General features: G+C 34.0%; 1 pseudogene; it reads left to right on the top strand.

Moving 5' to 3' along the window:
- Window positions 1-17,059: 17,059 nt before the first annotated feature.
- On the top strand, window positions 17,060-18,942 carry LOC120080943 (annotated as a pseudogene).
- The last annotated feature ends 1,046 nt before the right edge of the window (window positions 18,943-19,988 follow it).

Raw genomic sequence — 19,988 nt, 5'->3', positions numbered from 1 at the left:
TTCTGCTTGCTTTGATTCTTGCTTTGATTGCTTTTTATTAATTCACAAAAAAAAAAATGCTTCTTTTTGAATGTTTGTTTAAACCAACTTGACAAATAAATGCATTAGGATTAGATCAACGCACCACCATGCGTTTAAAGTTGAACAAACACTCTCCGTGGGGAGCAAGCACTTGAGTGTTTGGAAGCCCAAGACGTGTCTCTTCACATCCACAATTAATGAGCAGCCTAAACGTCCCAATCGACTGACACATCAGAGCTGTCCTTTCATTTCTCTCACCTAGGTTGGTCTATAAAAGGGCTCTCAAACCCTTTGCCTTATTCTTCTTCATCTTCCCCGAGCCCTCTGTGTTTAAAAAAGAAAAAAATATCTCCTAGCCCTCATCATCTGACCAAGCAGCCACTCCGTTTAAAGCTCCAATCATCTATCAAGCTCGTAATATCGAATGCCTCGGACAGTCAGAATCAATCGATGAGCTTCACTGGAGACTCGCCGGTAAGCTCGTTTTCTTCTTCGTTCGTTTCATTATTGCATGCCTCTTCCCCTTCCCCCATGTCGAAGCCCCCTATTTTAGCCAAATAGCAAGGCGATTCATCTTCTGCTTCTCGGAGGCTGTCTCAGCCCAAAACGGCTGCAAAGCCTCCTCTGGCCACAACACTCACTCGCGCTTCAGCATTACCCAAAACCCTCCAAAAACTCCAAACCTCAACCAGACCTAAACCTTTCACTTCAACCCTTCCAAAACCCCAATATACCTCATCTTCTGTCGCACGACCATATAGAAAACCTGCCCCACCACCAACCATCCCAAACATCACCCCTATCGTGTCGACGCATGACCCAATCCCGGAGCATCTCCACACCACTCCATCACCTGCCATGCGTCCATTGGCCCCTCTCTCCATTCAACCCTTGGCCATAATTTTTCCTTCTGAGGGAGGCCAAGCCAGCCAAGCCACCCAACCTTCCTCACCCATCATCATCTCCTCACCCAGTTTTCCATATACCCCTTCTACCAACCTACCTGAACCCACCAACAACCCTTCTAGCTCTTATAGTCCTACGTTATAGCGCAACCCAACAAACCCCATAAAACTGTCTCGAAGAGATGAGCAAAAGGTTTTCAGACCCATATTAGCGAGTTTAGACCCTAGGCAAATGGACGAAATGCATCAAATGATGCATCCCGAACCAATCAATGCATCAACCGAGGTAGTGGATGAGGCTGAGTGTTATGCAATTTTGTTGGAAGAGGAATTGGAAGAAGAAGAAAATGAAGAAAGAGAGAGAGAAGTCAGCCCTAACACATCGCATCCACGAAAATCTGATGCAAATAATGGGCCATCAAAAAGGAAAAGAAGATTAATTATGGATGAAGTTGATGAAGATGATGAGGATGAAGAGCATATTGCATCTGGCCCTGTAGGTGTAACACATGAACATTGCTCCAACTCAAGTACGACAGAATGCAGACTCAAGAATTATAGGCCTACGCGTCAAGGAAAAAAAACAACACTACAAAGGGAATTAGAAAAGGAGTTAAGGGGACTAGCTCGTGAAGTGAGACAGTTTGAAGTTGGGAAAAGCAAGGTGATAGCTGCGTCACCAAGGCAAGTGAAGGGAAGAAAACGCTAATTTAATGACATATTGACAGAGAAAGGGTTCTTCCCCAAACGCAGCCCATTGCCCCCATACATAATGAACACAGTAGACGCATTTAGCTGGCATCATCTATGTGTTGGTCCTACAAGGATTTGGTCTGATCTCGTCTGCCGCTTTTATAGGAGTGAGTTCAATGAGAAGAAAGACACGGCCCTTGTAGACAACACTTTGGTACGCTTCTCTTCTAGAACGATTAATGAAGTGCTCAACACAAACAATAACCTGGACATAGAGGGAAATCGCATCCTTGAACAACTAACTCCATATCATTTATGCGTTAAGAGTAGTGGCCAAACCTGGAAGCCAATGGTAGATTTCAAGAATGGGAGTTATGATCTTGGCTTTTAGGAACCTCATACCAGACGCGAACCTGTGGCTTTACTTAATCAAGAACCGCATCATGCCAACAACGTATGATGAGACGGTCTCCAAAGAACGCATCTTGGCCATTTATTGTATTATGCAGCGCATCCCCCTTGACATTGGAAAAATTATAGTAGATCAGATCAAGGCTGTCAAGGGGAAGCCATGCGACCAGGTATATTTCTTGTGGCTTATCTGTGCGCTATATGAACACGTGGACATCCCTCTGTGGATGACCATGAAGAGGTCAATGGTCTTATGGAGATCAATTTAATTAGGCGTTTGCTCCGTGGTTCACCTAACTAACCTGCCTTACCTCATAGAACCATAGCAACAAAACCTCGATCTTCTAAACGTGAAAAAAAAGACGCATTCGGGAAGTGGAACACAGCGATGATGCTTCCGTAAATGAGGAATCTGAAGCGGAGCTAGTGTTGGAGCACGAAGAGCCTTGCCTCAATTTAAACTTGCCTCTCCCTGCCCTAACTTTACCTTCACCAGTCGTTGGACCAATTGATCTGATGCATCAAGCTGACACAAATGATGATAAAATTGGCGAGACTTTTACCCCCTGACCTTCTCCTTTACAATCTCATTTTTTCCCTCCTTCATCCCTCCATCCACCATCTATGAACCAACTGAGTTAGGAACAAGTAACGCACAACATTCAAAAGATCCAAATTGAGGAGACACATGAAACTCAAACCCTACCTCTAATGCAGACCAACATGGATAAGCTAAAAGAGTTCATCTAGGAACAAATCAGACCGTTGGCTGCATCCACTAAAGCACTCCACATGCAGATGGCCACTTTGTAGTGCCAGAATGTGGTATTAAGGGATTATATGCGCTAAAACGTAGATAATGCAAGACCAGTTTAATTTCACGACGCAATACATTAACCAAGTCCTAATGAGGATGTTTGCCTTACCCTCTCTGCCTGCCCACCTGATCAACCCTTTACGCTTCATGGATAAAGACCCTATACCTGAATGCAGGAATGATGCACCATTGCAATAAGGAATTCGGGGGTATTGTTTGTGTTTTATGAATTTTAATTGATCTTTTATAGAAGTTAGTTTTGTATGAAGTAATCCCAATGCATTCTTTTAAGTATTGAATGAGATATTTCATTTTTCATCCTTGCGTTTGTTTTGTGTATACTTTCTCAATTCTTTTATTGTTTTCTTATTTTGTGCTCTAATTAAATACCTCAATGATATTACCAATGTAAAACTTCTAAGTCTAGAGTTAGCGTTAAGAAAAATCAAGTCTGAACTTATCTAAAAAATCAAGCATATGTTTTATCTCTGACGCATGAAAGCCCCAACTCAAACCTCCTTTTGAAATTCTCAAAGAATTTATATATATATATATCTCTTTCAGTAATGAGGACTTGCTGATCTCTAAAATTTGGGGGTGAGAGAGGTCCGAGTTGATGTGTTTCCGCAAAAAAAAAAAAAAAAAAAGTTTTGGACGTAATAAGCGAACTCCTCTGTCAACACTTCATAAAAGAAAACTTCAAATTGACAAGAGTTAAGATTGGGAATGGCACTTAACCGTAATTGGATGCCCACATGACACCCATGGGGGTAAGTCAAAACGAAGTTAAGTATCCAAGACCAAACATCCCAACTCCACTATCTAGCTTAAGAAAAACTATCGTGAAACACAAATGCGAAGATATGAGTTCAGTTGTGAAGGACACTCACCCGTAGTTGGATGTTCGCATGACACCCGTGGGGACAAGCCAAAACGAAGGTGAGTCACCTGAATCAATGCATGGGTTGTCCTGAAACAACACTTTTTTTTTTAAGTTCTTTAATAAAAGTAGCATCCAACACATTGTTGGTTTAGAAAGATGAAAACGTTTTGGGAAACAAAAAGAGTCACTGACAAAAGGCTTGCTGCATTCGAGATAAGACGCATTCTTTTTTTTCTTAGAAGGAACAAACTTGTATTTTTTTCAAACGTCAACCCTACTACTTGCAAGTTAGCATGATGAGAGATGAAGTCAGTGCATTAAGATGAGGGAGATGATAAAGAATTATTTTTGGAATACTCGAGGACGAGCATTGTTCAGTTGTCTTTCCTCAAATTTGTGCAACCCATCAACAAAAATTCCTCCTCAGTCTTAGCAAGGTTTGCACCATTCTTCTTCTTTTGACATTCCCATTGCAAGTGTCCAAGTATGTGACAATTATCACATTCAATTGTGGATTTGTCAAAAAGTGGTTGGCCTTGTCCTCGACCTTGTGATCCTTCTTCCACGCCTTTGACCTTGTGACTCATCACCATGAGCGATCTTCAAGGCATGTTCTTCTTCGTCTTGAGCATTCATTGCACCAACAAACTACCTTGCCACTCATCAATGGATAAAGTATCTATATATCCTTGGATTCTTCAATAATACATACTACATAATCAAATTTAGGAGTCATGGATCTCAATTTTTTTTTTCAAGAACATCAACATCACCTTTGTTTGCACTGGAAGCTTTCATATTGTTGGTAATGGAAAGAGTTCGAACAAAATACTCATTCATATATTCTTTTGCCTTCATCTATACAACTTCAAATTCCTTCTTGAGTGCTTACAAATGGGCATGTTTGACTCGAGTTGTCCCCAAATACTTATTCTTCATGAAATCTCATATGCTCTTTGATGTATCTTTGATTGGATCTGTTTCTAAGATTAAGAGATCCAGACTTGAAATAAATAATTTTTTGCCATCAAATATTTTTTACTTTTGATTGTCAATATTCTTTTTTTTTTTTGTGCATCTGTGAGAACCACACCTTCTGCTAACACAGGAAGTCCATTTTCTATCAGTCCCCAATACTCCTTTGAACATAGGAAATTTTCCATGAACATTTCCCCATGATGATAATATCCATCCAATTTTGGAACTATTGGTTGCACAAAAAGAACTTAACCCTCCATGTTCTTGAAGATTGCACCAGTTAAATTGAATAATGGGGATAGGCTCCAATTTATAAAAGAGCTTATACCTCTAGTTTCAAATCGTTCCAATTAGAAACACTTTAAGCTTAGTGTGCTAACTCTAATTAAATTCCTTTTGTATTCTCTAGATGGAGAGTAGGAAAAAGGTGTAAGTAGTTAAAAGTTTTGAGAGAGTGCTTTTGTAATTGGGATCGTGGAGAGAATTGTTCTGTGTGATTATAATAATTTTTCACATAATGGATTTCTTTCGGGTGGGTTGTGGTTTTTCTCCGAGTTGGGAGTTTTCTACGTAAATTCTTGTGTTTCCAGTTTTATTGATTTTCTTTAATTAGAAGTGGAAGGTTTTTTTTTTTCTTTCCAACAAGTGGTATCGGAGCCATGCCCCTAACTTAGCCATGTTGGTAGAGTCCTCAGTGCTAAACAAAGATGTATCGTAGAGCCTTGGAAGTAGTCATAGTGTAATCCATGGTTGAACTCTATTGGATAAGCAGTGTGCTCGGGTGAAGAGGAGCTAGCCTAGATAACAGTTGCACGGATGGGTGAGTATTTGAGGGGAGGCTTAGTGGTACTTTGTTCAAGGAGAGAATTGTTAGGAATACGACCAAAGTCCCACATTGGTTAGATAAGAGGAGTATCATGGGTATATAAGGGAGGACAACTATCTCCATTAGTATGAGGCCTTTTGGGCTGAAACCAAATGCAAAGCCATGAGGGATTATGCCTAAAGTGGATAATATCATACTATTGTGGAGATAGTTAGAGGGTTGTTGTCCCTAGCAATTGGCATTAGAGTGTCAGGTTCATAGTTTCTTGAATGTCTAAATATGCTATGTGGTTGCAACATTGTTTGACCTTTCACATCAGAAAAGAATTCTTGAAACAGGCTGCACACTATTGTGAGTAATGTGAATTGTTCACTATTTGTTGATTTGCTTGGAGTGAAGCAGATGTGTAGATACAAAATGGGTTACAAGTGCAAGTTAAGCGATGATGGTGTTCTAGTTCAGTTCCGAAGTGATTCCAGCAGAGGTTCAAAGAAGAGAGTCTTCGAGTAAAAGATAGGTTGCTGAGGATGTAGATAGGCTGGGCACATGAAAAACATAGCAGGTTTGTCAAATGGCTCTGGATCAGATGCTGAAGGTGTCTTTCATGTTAGGGGAAACAATGACTTCCTTTGAAGAAGACGAAAATCATCCTCGTGGTATGTCTCCTTTACCATGTAGAGGATGTGACGTTGGCAGTTCCACAAGTTTGCACATGGGCATTGACTTGGCAGTTATGCAATGTGTGTGGTAGAATGGACACATGAAAAACATAGCAGGTTTGTCAAATGGCTCTGGATCAGATGCCGATGGTGTCTTTCATGTTAGGAGAAACAATGACTTCCTTTGAAGAAGATGAAAAACATCCTCGTGGTATGTCTCCTTTACCATGTAGAGGATGTGATGTTGGCAGTTCCACAAGTTTGCACATAGGCATTGACTTGGCAGTTATGCAATGTGTGTGGTGGAAGTTATATCGATGGCTGAAGGACTTCCATGTGGGCCAAGCACCATAAATATCACCATGGTTTATCAGCATGTGACGAAAAGGAAAAATCTTGGGAGGTGGTATTCCAAGTGGTCCAATCTTTATGGTGGAGTGCATTATAGTTCTCTGACTTAAATTGTGATTGTCAATGAAGACAATGAATATTGCAGAAGTTGTGGATTTTTTAAATATCTTGCCAAGGGGAAATTTGTTAGGTTTTGGCAAAATATTAGAAGCGACATTTGTCCCACATCAATTAAATTGAATAATAGGATAGCCTTCAAGCCTATAAAAGAGCTTATGCCTCTAGTTTCAAGTCGTCCTAGCTAGAAACACTTTAAGCTTAGTGTGCTAACTCTAATTAAATTCCTTTTGTATCTCTAATTGGAGAGTGGAAAAAATGTATGAGCAGTTAAAAGTTTTGAGAGAATGCTCTTGTAATTGGGACCAGGGAGAGAATTGTTTTGTATGATTGTAACAATTTTTCACACAGTTGATTTCTTTCTGGTGGGTCGTGATTTTTCTCTAAGTTGGGTGTTTTCTATGTAAATTCTTGTGTTTTTCAATTTTATTATTTTTCTTTAATTTCTTTGTTATTATTTTTTGCTTATTCCTGCAGTGGATGTGGGAGGTTTCTTTCCCAAAAAATCTTCCATGAATTCTTATGCATATTTGAAGCTAAAAGAATAATTAAATACTTCTATTTTTTCCCAAACAAGGATGTTGATTTTCCAAGTGGTCATTGTCTGCACGAAGTTTTCGAAGAAATGTGTTTCATGGATTTGAGCTTGTGTTTATATTGATTTGATGCAATATGGTTCAATCTCTAGTACTTAATCTTTTGATTTTCTATCGGATGAGCACATGCGATTGATGTACCTCAGATAGTGACGTGACGGCCAAATCATCAAATTGGACCAACTATAGAGTGCCACTTGGAGCTATGGGTGAGTGACACATAGGGCTTAAATTTTCCATTGATGGATTTTTATTTTCTTTAAATTTTAATTAATTAAAGAAAACTAAAAAGAAGGATTTTGTTTAAAAAAAATAAATTAAGAAAAAGGAAAAGAGAAAATGACCGTTGACCACTTAATTTACAAAAATAAATAAATGAAATATGCATATGCAGGTTTCCGTTGGAGAATTTAATATATATATATATATATATTATTCAATCATTTATTTATTTTCTTTTATTATTTTTCCACTTTTAATCTGCGCATTTCATTTTTACTCTTTTATCAATCTAACAATCCAAATCAAAATATGAATTTTACCTCACTTTTCTCTCTTTTTAAACCCCATCTTCCCCAAAATTTTCCCAAAATTTCCACAGTTTACAATCCTTAAAACATTGCAAAAATGCCACCATTGTTAATGTCTCAAAGCTCTCAATTTTGTTTTCATCTTGTTCTTGAAAGAATTTTTATTATATTGTGAGGATTAAATATTGTGAGCTCAAACTTGTATATCCACTCTTTTTAGAGAGTTTTATTGTGTGTTTCAAAGCTTCGTGAATATTGTAACAATTGGATCTTAACCCATAAAAGAATCAAGTTTGCTCTTGAACACAAAAAAAGGAGCAAGGTAGAAGGCCAATCTACCTCTAGATAAACTTTATTGTTAGAGCATTACGGCAAATATAGTTGCAAATGTAATTGTAGAAGGCGAATCTACCTCTAGACCTCCTTACTTTGATGGTTCAAATTATGCATATTGAAAATATAAAATGAAAATTTATTTGCAATCTATTGATCATAATTTATGGTTAATTGTTGCTAAAGGTCCATATATTCCCATGAAAAAGGTTGATAATATTGATATTTCTAAATTAGAAGAAAAGTATGATGATGAAAAAAATGTTCTTTTAATGCTAAGGCTATTAATTGTTTGTATTGTATTTTGGGCAAAGATGAATTTAATAGAATATCTATGTGTTTTTCGCCGAAGAAATTTGGAATACTCTTGAAATTACTCATGAAGAAACAAATCAAGTTAAAGAGTTTAAGATTAGCATGCTTGTTTGTAATTATGAATTATTGAAGATGGATGCTAATGAATTTATAACCCATATGTTTACTAGATTTACTAACACTATCATTGCTTTGAAGGGACTTGGTAAAGTCTATACAACCTCGGAGAATATTAGGTCTCTACTCTTGACTTGGAAGCAACGGTGACGATAATCCAAGAAGCAAAAGATCTCACCAAACTTTCATTGGAGGAACTCATTGGTTGACTTCTGACCCATGGGATCACTATAAAGGAGCACTTGGAGGATGAATCCAAAAAGAAGAATAGTATTGCATTGAAGACAATCTCCTTGAAGGTTGACTCTGAAGTTGAGAATGTCCTTAATGAAGCTGATGTTGCCTCTCTGTCGTGTAAGTACAAAATTTTCATCGAGAGGAAGAAACAATTCAAGAAATGCCTATCAACCTAAAGAGAGTCAAAAAGTGAGAAAAGCAAAAATGATGAGATGATTTGTGATGAATATAAAAAATCGAATCATATAAGAATGGATTGTCCACTCCTCAAATCATTTAAGAAATCCAAGAAGAAGGCAATGAAGGTTACTTGGGATGATAGTAGTGAAAGTGAAAATGGAAGTGATGGTGAAGAAGTGACACATCTTGGTCTCATGGCTCATGGTGACAAAAATTCTAAACTTGATAATGAGATAACTCTAGAACCTCCTTATGATGAATTGTTTGAAGCTTTTGAAAGTATACAAAATGACTTAGAAAAACTTAGTTCAAAATACGTTGTACTTAAGAAGAAATACAATACTTTGACTAGTGAAAATAAGTCTTTGTTTGATGAAATTTCTTGCTTTTAAAAAGAATGAGCATATTGTGTAAATTGATAGAATAAATTTCTCTTGTGATAAGCATGTTTGTGATTGTGATGAGAAAAATGTATTGCTTGATAAAGTTAGATTTTGTGAGCATGATGGTTGTAAAAATGATAGTTTGATTAAATCACTTAAAGAAAAAGAATTAAATGTTTTGCATAAACTTGATAAAGCTAAAGAGTCTATTAAAAAGTCAACAATAGGTGCTCAATGATTGAACAAAATAATTGAAGTAGGTAAGCTTTTTGGTGATAAGAGAGGTTTAGGCTATATTGATGAATGTTCTACTCCTTCAAGTTCTAAAACTATATTTGTCAAAGAATCTCCTATTGTGCCTAAGTTTAATATGCCTAATGCTATATCTAATCATGCTAAATCTAGTTAGTACTTTAAATTGAAGTATGCTCACACTACTTCTTCAAGAAAAATTTTTTCTCAAAGAACAAAGTTTTACAATGCTCCAAGAAAGCATTTCTCCAAGAAGAGTACAGTGCATAAATTTGTTGTTAGAGATAAATTCTTGCATAAAATTGTTTGTTTTTCTTGTGGCAAATATGAACATAAAGCTTATTCTTGTTATTTGTCCAGATCCAATGCTTTTAATGAAAATGCAAAAATGAAATGAATCCCTAAGTTTGTAAATGCTAACATTCTTGGACCCAAACAAGTATGGGTGCCAAAGAATCAAACATAAAACTCTTTGTTTATAGGTTTGCTTGAAAGCCTCCAAGAAAAATAAGTGGTACTTGAATAGTAGTTGCTCAAGGCACATGAACGGAGACCCATTCAAGTTTATATCTATCTCGAAAAAGGATGGAGGCATGGTAGCCTTTTGTGACAACAAAAGAGGTAAAATTATTGATAAGTGTAATATAGGCAATGAATCATCTATTTTGATTGAAAATGTGCTTTTAGTTTATGGTTTAAAGCATGATTTGCTTAGTATTAGTCAATTGTATGATAAAAGATTTAGAGTTGTTTTTTATAAAAAGAATTGCATAATGGGAAATGTTAGTGATAGAAAAGTCTTGTTTGTTGGAAATAGGGATGAAAATATATACACCCTTGATTTGAATGACTGTCATATTATTGATAAATGTCTTTCCTGTTGGCGTTGATGCCCTAAATCTCATGGGGTCCTATGGTTTGTAAACATTATTGAACAAACTCATTATGTATTTAATAAAATATATGATATTTTATTCTTTATCTATAAAATATATAATATTTTAGTTGCATTAACCATAAACCAATAAACTAACATCCAAGGTTATCTTTGTAACTTAAATATGTATGTAGAGACATACGGGTGGATCATTTGTAAGTGATAACCAAAATAGTCTGTAGTAGCTGGATAAGGCTAGGTACCTTATCCTGGTGATACTACGAGTATGACTTGTTTTGTAGGTGTTACAATTGTTGTAAAGTGCTATAAATGATCTGATCCTAATCATTCATATATAGACATGCGAGTGGGGATATTTTATACAAAGGAGATTGTATAAGACCGGACCACAAAATGTTTAATCTCATTATATAACGGCGTTCATAATAGAGACTTACATTTCACTAAGATGACCATGAGGTATCCTTGGTAGCTCAATAGAATTAGTTGAGAATCAGTTTTTAAATTCATTTTAATTGTTCAAATTAATAGAGGGATTTGATTATATATGATATAATTAAGTTGTTTCAATTATATTTGATAGAGTTGTTATAATGTATTTGATACATTATAGCTTAATGGGAGGAAATAAATATTTGAATGAGATTCAAATATAGTTTCTATGAATTGGATCCATAGTTGTTAAATTTAATATAAATATGATTTATATTAAATGTCATATAAAAGAGAAAATAAACTATAGCTTATATTGTATGTTTTACAATATTAAAACTATAGGTTATATGTTATATTTGATATAACATATAATTTAATATATATAATATGAAAAGTTAGTTATCATATTTATATTTATATTATTATTATTATTTTAATAATAAGGAAGGAAGTTACAATTCCCTTTCTATTCTTTTCTCTCCACCCATGGTGGTAGTTATTTTTGACAAGGAGAATAAAAGAAATGTTTCTTCTTCTTTTTGGTTGGTTAATCGATTAACAACATAAGGGATCTTTTTTTTTTTTTTTTTTTTTGAGTTTTTTGAGAAAATTCTCAATCCTTCCCTCTCCATTAAGTTTTTTTCCTCAACATCCAAAATAGTCAAAGTCCACCACTCCTGGGTTCCCACCCTGAGAATAGCAAGGTAACATTTGTGGTAATATTCAATTTTGTTCAAGGTTAATCTTGAAGAAGGTCTTCAAGGAGTTTGTGATTTATTCGAGTGAAAACGTGAAGAAAATGTCTTCAAAGGTGAGGTTTCTTGAAACCCTTTCTAAAGCATGCTGTAATTTAGAAATAAATACATATCTTGTTTGTTTGTCTACTGTAAACTTTGTATTCAATAAAATAGAATTTGGTCGATCTACTTCCGCTCAAAGTTCTCTCCCATTAGAGTTCCTTCATTTCCTTATTGAATGATGATTCTTGGTTATGGCATAGAAGACTAGGACATGCCAGCATGCACTTAATTTCAAATATTTCCAATAATTCTTTGATTAGAGGTCTTCTCAAATTTGAATTTGAAAATGATAAAGCTTGTGATGCTTATCAAATGAGTAAGCAAACTAAGTCTTCTTTCAAATCTAAAAATGCGGTCTCTACTACTAGAACCCTACAATTATTACACATAGACTTATTTGACCATTCTAGAATTGCTAGCTTTGGAGGGAATTATTATGCATTTTGTGATAGTTGATGATTTTTCTAGATCTACTTGGGTTTTGATGATAAAATATAAGAATGATGCTTTGAAAATTTTTATTAGTTTTGCTAAAAAAGTTCATAATGAAAAAGGATTTTTTTTTCTAGAATTAGGAGTGATCATGGAGAAGAACTTAATAATGATGCTTTTAAAGTTTTTTATGAAGAAAATAGTTTTCTCAGAATTTTTCCTCTCCAAGGACTTCTCAACAAAACGATGTGGTTGAAAGAAAAAATCGTACTTTGCAAGAATTCACTAGGTCAATATTGAATGAGTATGGTTTACCTAAATATTTTTGGGTGGAAGCCGTTAATACCGCTTGTTATGTTTTAAATAGAGTTTTAGTTAGACCATCTTTAGATAAAACTCCTCATGAGCTTTGACATGGAAAAATTCCAAATATTGGGTATTTCAAAGTTTTTGGTTGCAAGTGTTTTATTTTGAATAACAAAAAAAAAAAAAAGTTGAAAAATTTGATTTTATGACGGATGTTGGTATTTTTCTAGGATATTCCTTTACTAGTAAAACTTATAGAGTTTTTAATAAGAGAACTTTAGTTATTGAGGAATCTATGCATGTTTTGTTTGATGAGTCTTGTAATAATGTTTCTAGTGAGACTATTTGTAGTGATGATTTAAAAAAAAGATTTTGGAGATTTACGTGTTAGTGACAAAGACAGGAAAATTATTTCAAATATGCAAGAAGTAAGCATCAATAAAAGGAAGGAAGATGATTATTCGTCACTCCAACTCATCCCAAGGATTTGATTCTTAGCATCTCCAAACAAGGTGTGAAAAACTTGTTCTTGTCTTAATTTATTTAGTAATCTTGCTTTTGTTTCTCAAGTTGAACCTAAGAGTTTTAAAGATGTCGAATGTGATGAGTTTTGGATTTTAGTTATGCAAGTAGAACTAAATCAATTTGAAAGGAAAAAAGTTTGAGTAGTCCCTAGGCCTTCTAATGCATGTATAATTGGAACTAAATGAGTGTTTAGAAATAAAATGGATTAAAATGAAAATAACATTAGAAATAAAGCTAAATTTGTAGTTCAAGGTTATTGTCAAGAAGAAGGTATAAGTTATGAAGAAACTTCTGCAACAGTTGCTAGATTAGAAACTATTAGAATGTTGCTTGCTTTTGTCTTTTATAAGAATTTTATTTTGTATCAAATGAAGTGAAAAGTACCTTTTTCAATGGTTATATTATGCAGGAAGTTTATGTAGAACAACTTCTTGATTTTGAAAGTTTTGATTTGCCTAATCTTGTTATAAGTTGAAAAAAAGCTCTTTATGGCTTAAAACAAATTCCACGAGCTTGGTATGATAGATTTAGAAACTTTTACTCGAGAATGGCTTTAAAGGGGAAATTTTTATACTACTTTCTTTATTAAGGTAAAAAAAATGATATGCTTATAGTGCAAATATATGTGGATGATAATATTTTTTGTTCTACTAATCCATCTTTGTGTGGAGAATTTTCTAAGTGTATGCATAACGAATTTGAGATGAGTATGATGAGAGAACTCGGTTTCTTCCTTGGACTCCAAATCAAACAACTCAAGGATGGTATCTTCATAAGTCAAGAAAAATACATAAGAGATTTACCCAAGAGGTTCAAATTCAATGAAGGTAAAATTGCAAAAACTCCTATGAGCACTACCACAAAGCTTGACAAAGATAAAAAAAGGTAAACATATGGACATAAAGACTTGTCAAGGTATGATCGGATCTTTACTTTATTTGACCGCTGCTAGACCAGATATCATTTTTAGTGTATGTCTTCGTGTGAATTTCAATCTTGTCCTAAGGAATCACAATTGCATATAGTTAATAGAATATTTAAATAATTGCTTGGAACTATTGATGTAGGTTTGTGGTATCCTAAAAATGTTGAATGTTATTTGGTAAAATATTCCAACATGGATTTTGCCTATAGTTACTTGACCGTAAGAGTACTAGTGAGACTTGCTAATTTCTGGGTAGTTTCTTAGTATCTTAGTTTAGTAAAAAGCAAAATTTGGTTGCTTTATCCATTACCGAAACAGAATATATTGTAGTTGCTAGTTGTTGTGCACAAGTTCTTTGGAAGAAACAAACTCTTTGTGATTTTGGATTAAAGTTTAATAATGTGCCCATATTTTGTGATAATACTAGTGCTATTAATTTGACTAAAAATCCTTATACACCATTATAGGACTAAGCATATTGATATTAGGTATCATTTTATTAGAGAGCATGTACAAAATGGTAACATTATTCTTGAATTTGTAAGCTCTAATAATCAATTAGTGGATATTTTTTACCAAGCCATTGATTTAAGAAAGTTTTTGCAAAAATAGGCTTCACCTTGGTATTATTCATTATGATGCATCTTGATTTCCTATCTTACTTGATATTATTATGTAATGATATAGGAGGAGAATTGAGATACTTTGTATGTGTTCATATTTTTAGGGTAGCACTTATATGCTTATTTTTCTTTTTGATGATTCCAAAAGGAGAGAAGTGTTAGGAAAATGTGTTATGAATGTGTTGGAATGTATATTTAGGGGGAGAATTAATTAAGAGGGAGAAGGTCATTCTTTTGTATGAATTTCAAGCCTGAACTTTATGGTCATATGACTACTTGATAATGAAATTAAATTAGTGATCACATGTATTGATATGGTTATGTACATTTTAAGTTATTTTTCTTCTATGGTTTGTCATCATAAAAAAGTGGGAGATTGTTGGCTTTTTAGCCCTTAATCTCAAATTAAATTAATTAATTAATATTTTGAATAGTCCATAGCATAGAACTCGGAACAACGATTTCGATGCCTTGTGAATCACCCAAATCGGAGTTCAAATGAAAAAGATATAGCAAAAAGAAGCGTAACGAACAAAATGCTTGAGATAGTGACGTGGTAGCCAAATCATCAAATTGGACCAATTATAGAATGCCATTTTGAGCTAACGGTGAATGACACATGGAGCTTAAATTTGTAACGGATGGATTTTGATTTTCTTTAAATTAAAAAAAATAATTAAAGAAAACTAAAACAAGAAGGATTTTGTTAAAAAAGATAAATTTAAAAAGGAAAAGAAAAAATGACCGTTGGTCACTTAATTTAAAAATAAATAAATAAATAAACTGCATATGCAGGTTTTCAATTGAAAAGAATTATATATATTTCTTTATTTTCTTTTATTATTTTTCTACTTTTAATCTCAACTTTATATTTTATTTATCAATCGAATGATTCAAATCAAAATCTAATTTTTACCTCACTTTCCTCTCTTTTTAAACTTCATCTTCTCTAAAATTTTCCCAACTTTTTCACACTTTACAATCCTTAAAAATTACAAAAGACCAATATTGTTGATCTCTCAAAGCTCTCAATTTTCTTTATTTTCATCTTTTTTTGAGAAATTTTTTATTTATTTTGAGGATTAAATATTGTGAGCCCAAACTTGTATGTATGCCCACTATTTTCAGAGAGCTTTATTAAGTGTTCCAAAGCTTCATGAATATAGTAATGGTTGGATCCTAACCGATGGAAATGATTGGGTTTGTTCTTAAATCCGAAAAAGGAGCAAGGTAGTAGTTCGTCTTTCATATGTGGAAAGAGTCAAAGGAGATTTTTAATCGAAATTCCAAGAGGTGCTTAAAAAAGTGATGTAGATCAAGTTTGACTGGACCACTATAAAATTATGATGTCTTATTCTCTAACTCTTTTCTAATTATTTTTTTTATTTAATTTTAATTGCATGTCTTTTGTTGGTTGAGATTGATTAAGTATATTGTTAAATAATTTTAATTAATCTTGCTATTTAGCATCAATTAGGATTTTTGTTAATTTTATTTAAAAAATATTTAATTAGTTTAAATTAAGCATATTTTTCAAAAAGTTTAATTAAACTTTATTCACCTGTCTCTAGGATTGTCATACTGGTCCAACAGATTGATGTTATATAATTGTTAATAGACTCATATCTTACTTCTAATATTTACTAATTAATGTCAAATACACTCATGTTCTTGTATATGATATATTGTTGATACACTTACATTTTTATGCATGGTTGGTTTTTTATAATAGAATTTAAAGTCACCGTTCAAATAAAAATTGGTTTTGAATTTTTCTGTAAATACAAAGTTAAAAAAATTGAAGTCACAATTACAAATATATAAATATATTTTGCCATCCATTATAATTTTTCAGAAGATTAGAATGTGATTTAAATTTTAATATGCATTTTTTTTATAGGCAAGACGAGAAATAGAGCGTGAAATGATATATTGAAGGGTAATTACAATTGGTAGTATTTTTTTTAAATAATAACCAAGTGTATAACATCATTTAAAAAAAATTACAAATATAGTCAAGTCTATTAACGATAGACTTTTATCGTTGATAGACTCTTACCGGTGATATGACGTATCACTAATAGACTCCTACCAATAATATGGTCTATTACTGATAAACTATTTAAATTTGGTCTTATTTGTAATTTTTTTTTACATTATGTTATATTTACTAAGACTTTGGGTCTAATACTTATATTTACAACTGTCCCTATATTGAAATTGAAAGCTTTGTTATGATCAAAGTATTGATTTTGTTGGCCGGAAGTTTCTCGAGACTTAGCTAGCATTAATTTGTTAGCAACATTTATCGATTTTCAACAAAATTGGAAACACATTTTATGAACAAAATTAAGCTTCTCAATATAGAAAAAGTATGCCAAAGTTGTATACATCAACACAAACTTTAAACAAATTTCAACCAACATAAAAGAGTTTATATAAGCAATGTTCGGGCTTTGCTTCTCACCACAATCCAAAAAAAGATATTTATTGACAAAAAGATACAAGAAAATGGGAAGACCTTTTCAAATCATTCTATTTCTAGCCTTAGCTTTTGTGTTTTCATCTCTTTCAACTTATTCGTTACCATTGTCAACACGAGGAAGATGGATCATTGATTCACAAACAGGTCGTCGAGTGAAACTTGTGTGTGTGAATTGGCCTTCGCACACACAGAGCATGTTGGCAGAAGGCCTCAACCATAGACCGTTAAAAGAACTAGCAGATGAGGCAATCAAGTTAAGATTCAATTGTGTACGACTCACATATGCAACCCATATGTTTACTCGCTATGCGAATAGGACGGTTGAAGAAAACTTTGATCTTCTTGATTTAAAACAAGCAAAAGTTGGATTGGCTCAATATAATCCTTTTGTGTTGAACAAGACTATTGCTGAAGCTTATGAAGCTGTTGTTGATGTGTTGGGGGCGAGTGGTCTGATGGTCATCGTTGACAATCACATCAGCCAACCAAGATGGTGTTGCTCTCTTGATGATGGCAATGGTTTTTTCGGAAACCGCAATTTTGACCCTCAAGAATGGCTACAAGGTCTTAGCTTAGTTGCCCAACGCTTTCGCAACAAATCAACGGTATGTAACATCAAAGAGATTTTCTTAAATTCTTAAACTAAACTCACCTTTTAAAAACTTTTATAACATTTCATTAACATATAAAGTCTTTTGATTGTTGTTTAGGTAATAGGAATGAGTTTACGAAATGAGATACGAGGCTTTATGGAAAATGCAAATGATTGGAACAACTATGTAACTCAAGGAGTAACCACGATTCATAAAATAAATCCAGAAGTTTTAGTGATTGTTTCAGGCTTAAATTATGACAATGATCTCCGATGCTTAAAGGAAAAGCCTTTGACGGTAAACACCTAGACAATAAGTTAGTTTTCGAGGTAACTATCTATTCTTTTAGTGGAGATTCTGAGAGCAAGTTTGTACAACAACACATTGAAACAAGATCTGTGCAAATATTGTGAATGATTTATAGACCATGCTGGGTTTGTAATGGAAGGATCAAATCCATTTCCTTTATTTGTTAGTGAATATGGGTATGATCAAAGAGAGGTTGATGATGCAGAAAATCGATCATGAGTTGCTTCACAGCCCATCTTGCACAAAAAGATTTGGATTGGGCATTGTGGACTTGGCAAGGAAGCTATTATTATAGGGAAGGTCAAGCAGAGCCTGCAGAAGCTTTTGGAGTACTCGACTCCAGTTGGACTCAAATTAAGAATCCCAACTTTGTAAAGAAGTTTCAACTATTGCAGACCCTATTACAAGGTAATTATATTAATGTTATGAGTACATGAAAGATCTATAATAGCAAACTACTCCAATTTGTAAAAATAAATGTCAATAATTCAAAAAAGTTTTGTAAAACTAGTTAATTAACAATTTGTAACATTTTTATGGTACACAGATCCAAATTCCAATGCATCATTCTCATATGTTATATATCATCCACAAAGTGGCCAATGTATCCAAGTCTCTAGAGACAACAAAGAAATTTTCCTCACTGATTGCTCTGCTCAACTCGATGGAGTCATGACAACGATGCACTCCAATTAGGATGTCAGACACTGGTTTGTGCTGAAGGCTAGCGGGGAAGGCCTTGAGCATCTCTTTCAACTGATTTGTTGGGCCAACAAAGTGTTTGGAGTGCCATATTCGAATTCTAAGCTTCATTTGGCACTTCCACTCAAGATGGAAAGAGTCTTTGTTTGCAAATTGAAAGCTCCAACTCTTCAAAAATTGTGACCAACTCCTGTATTTGCACAAATGGCGATCCAAATTGCCTCCAAGACACCCAAAGTCAATGGTTTGAACTTGTTGGACCAACACATTGTATTGACCTTGTATTTGTAAATTATGTAACATGAAAACACCTAGTATTTCAACTTATGACAATCCAAATTACCTCCAACATTCTAATAACGCCACATGGTTTCATCATGACTGTTGAATCATATAAGATTAATTTGACCAAATTTGATATTATATTTAGGTTAGTCCAATTAAGCCCAAAAATAGGATGAATTTGACCCAAACGTCAAATCAAGCCCAAATCCAACTAATTAGGTCCAAAGGTCAGTATAGACCAACTGAGCCATTGCCAACGAGGCCACCAGAGAACTTTATAAATAGAGGAGCTCTCCCCATTTGTGGAGGTTAGCAATTCTACACTGTAGATGACCTATAAGAGAATTTTCCCAACAATCAGAAGATGCCCAAACTCCTGAAGTTAACTACACTTGAAGACTGAAGTCCTTTGAAGATAAAAGCATTCTTCTAAGACTCCAAGCTCAAGAACATCCACACGCTCCGCTTCTATACATCAAGCGTACGCATTCAACTGAGAGAGGAATCAGAGGATCAAGTACTAGAGACCAAACCACATCACATCAAATCAGTACAACAAATACTTCTCAGTTCAACTCCACGAAACAAGTTTCTCTGGAAGCCTTGTACGAACACTAATCCTCTAAGAAGATCATCAAGCCCAAGGTCGATCCTTCAAGAAGATTAACAAACCCAAAATCAATGGTTTGTACTTGGTTGAACCAACAAATTGTGATTCGGTCTGTATTTGTGAGATTAGATATATGAAAACGTCTTGCATTTTTCACTAATGGTTATTCAAATTGCCTCCAAGAGATCTAAAGCCAATGATTTGAAACTTGTGGGACCACACTGTGACTAACTTTCTATTTGTAATAATAAATGTATATTTTGAGGCCGACCTTTCTTTTTCATCCTAGAAATTTGTTACCTCCTATTAATTTTATTAATTTGCAAATGTTAAGGATTTGTTTGATAACGTTTTTTTTTCTCATTTCTTCTCATCTATTTTTTGTTTCTAAATTTTAAGAATTTTAAATTTGAGAAAGTATAAAAATTTGTTACTCTTGGTTTGCTGTGTTCAAGT

The sequence above is a fragment of the Benincasa hispida genome, chromosome 7 (assembly GCF_009727055.1).
Source record: "Benincasa hispida cultivar B227 chromosome 7, ASM972705v1, whole genome shotgun sequence".
In the NCBI taxonomy this organism is placed as follows: domain Eukaryota; kingdom Viridiplantae; phylum Streptophyta; class Magnoliopsida; order Cucurbitales; family Cucurbitaceae; genus Benincasa; species Benincasa hispida.
Note: the sequence above shows the minus strand (reverse complement) of the source record. Positions and strands in the feature narration are given on the sequence as shown.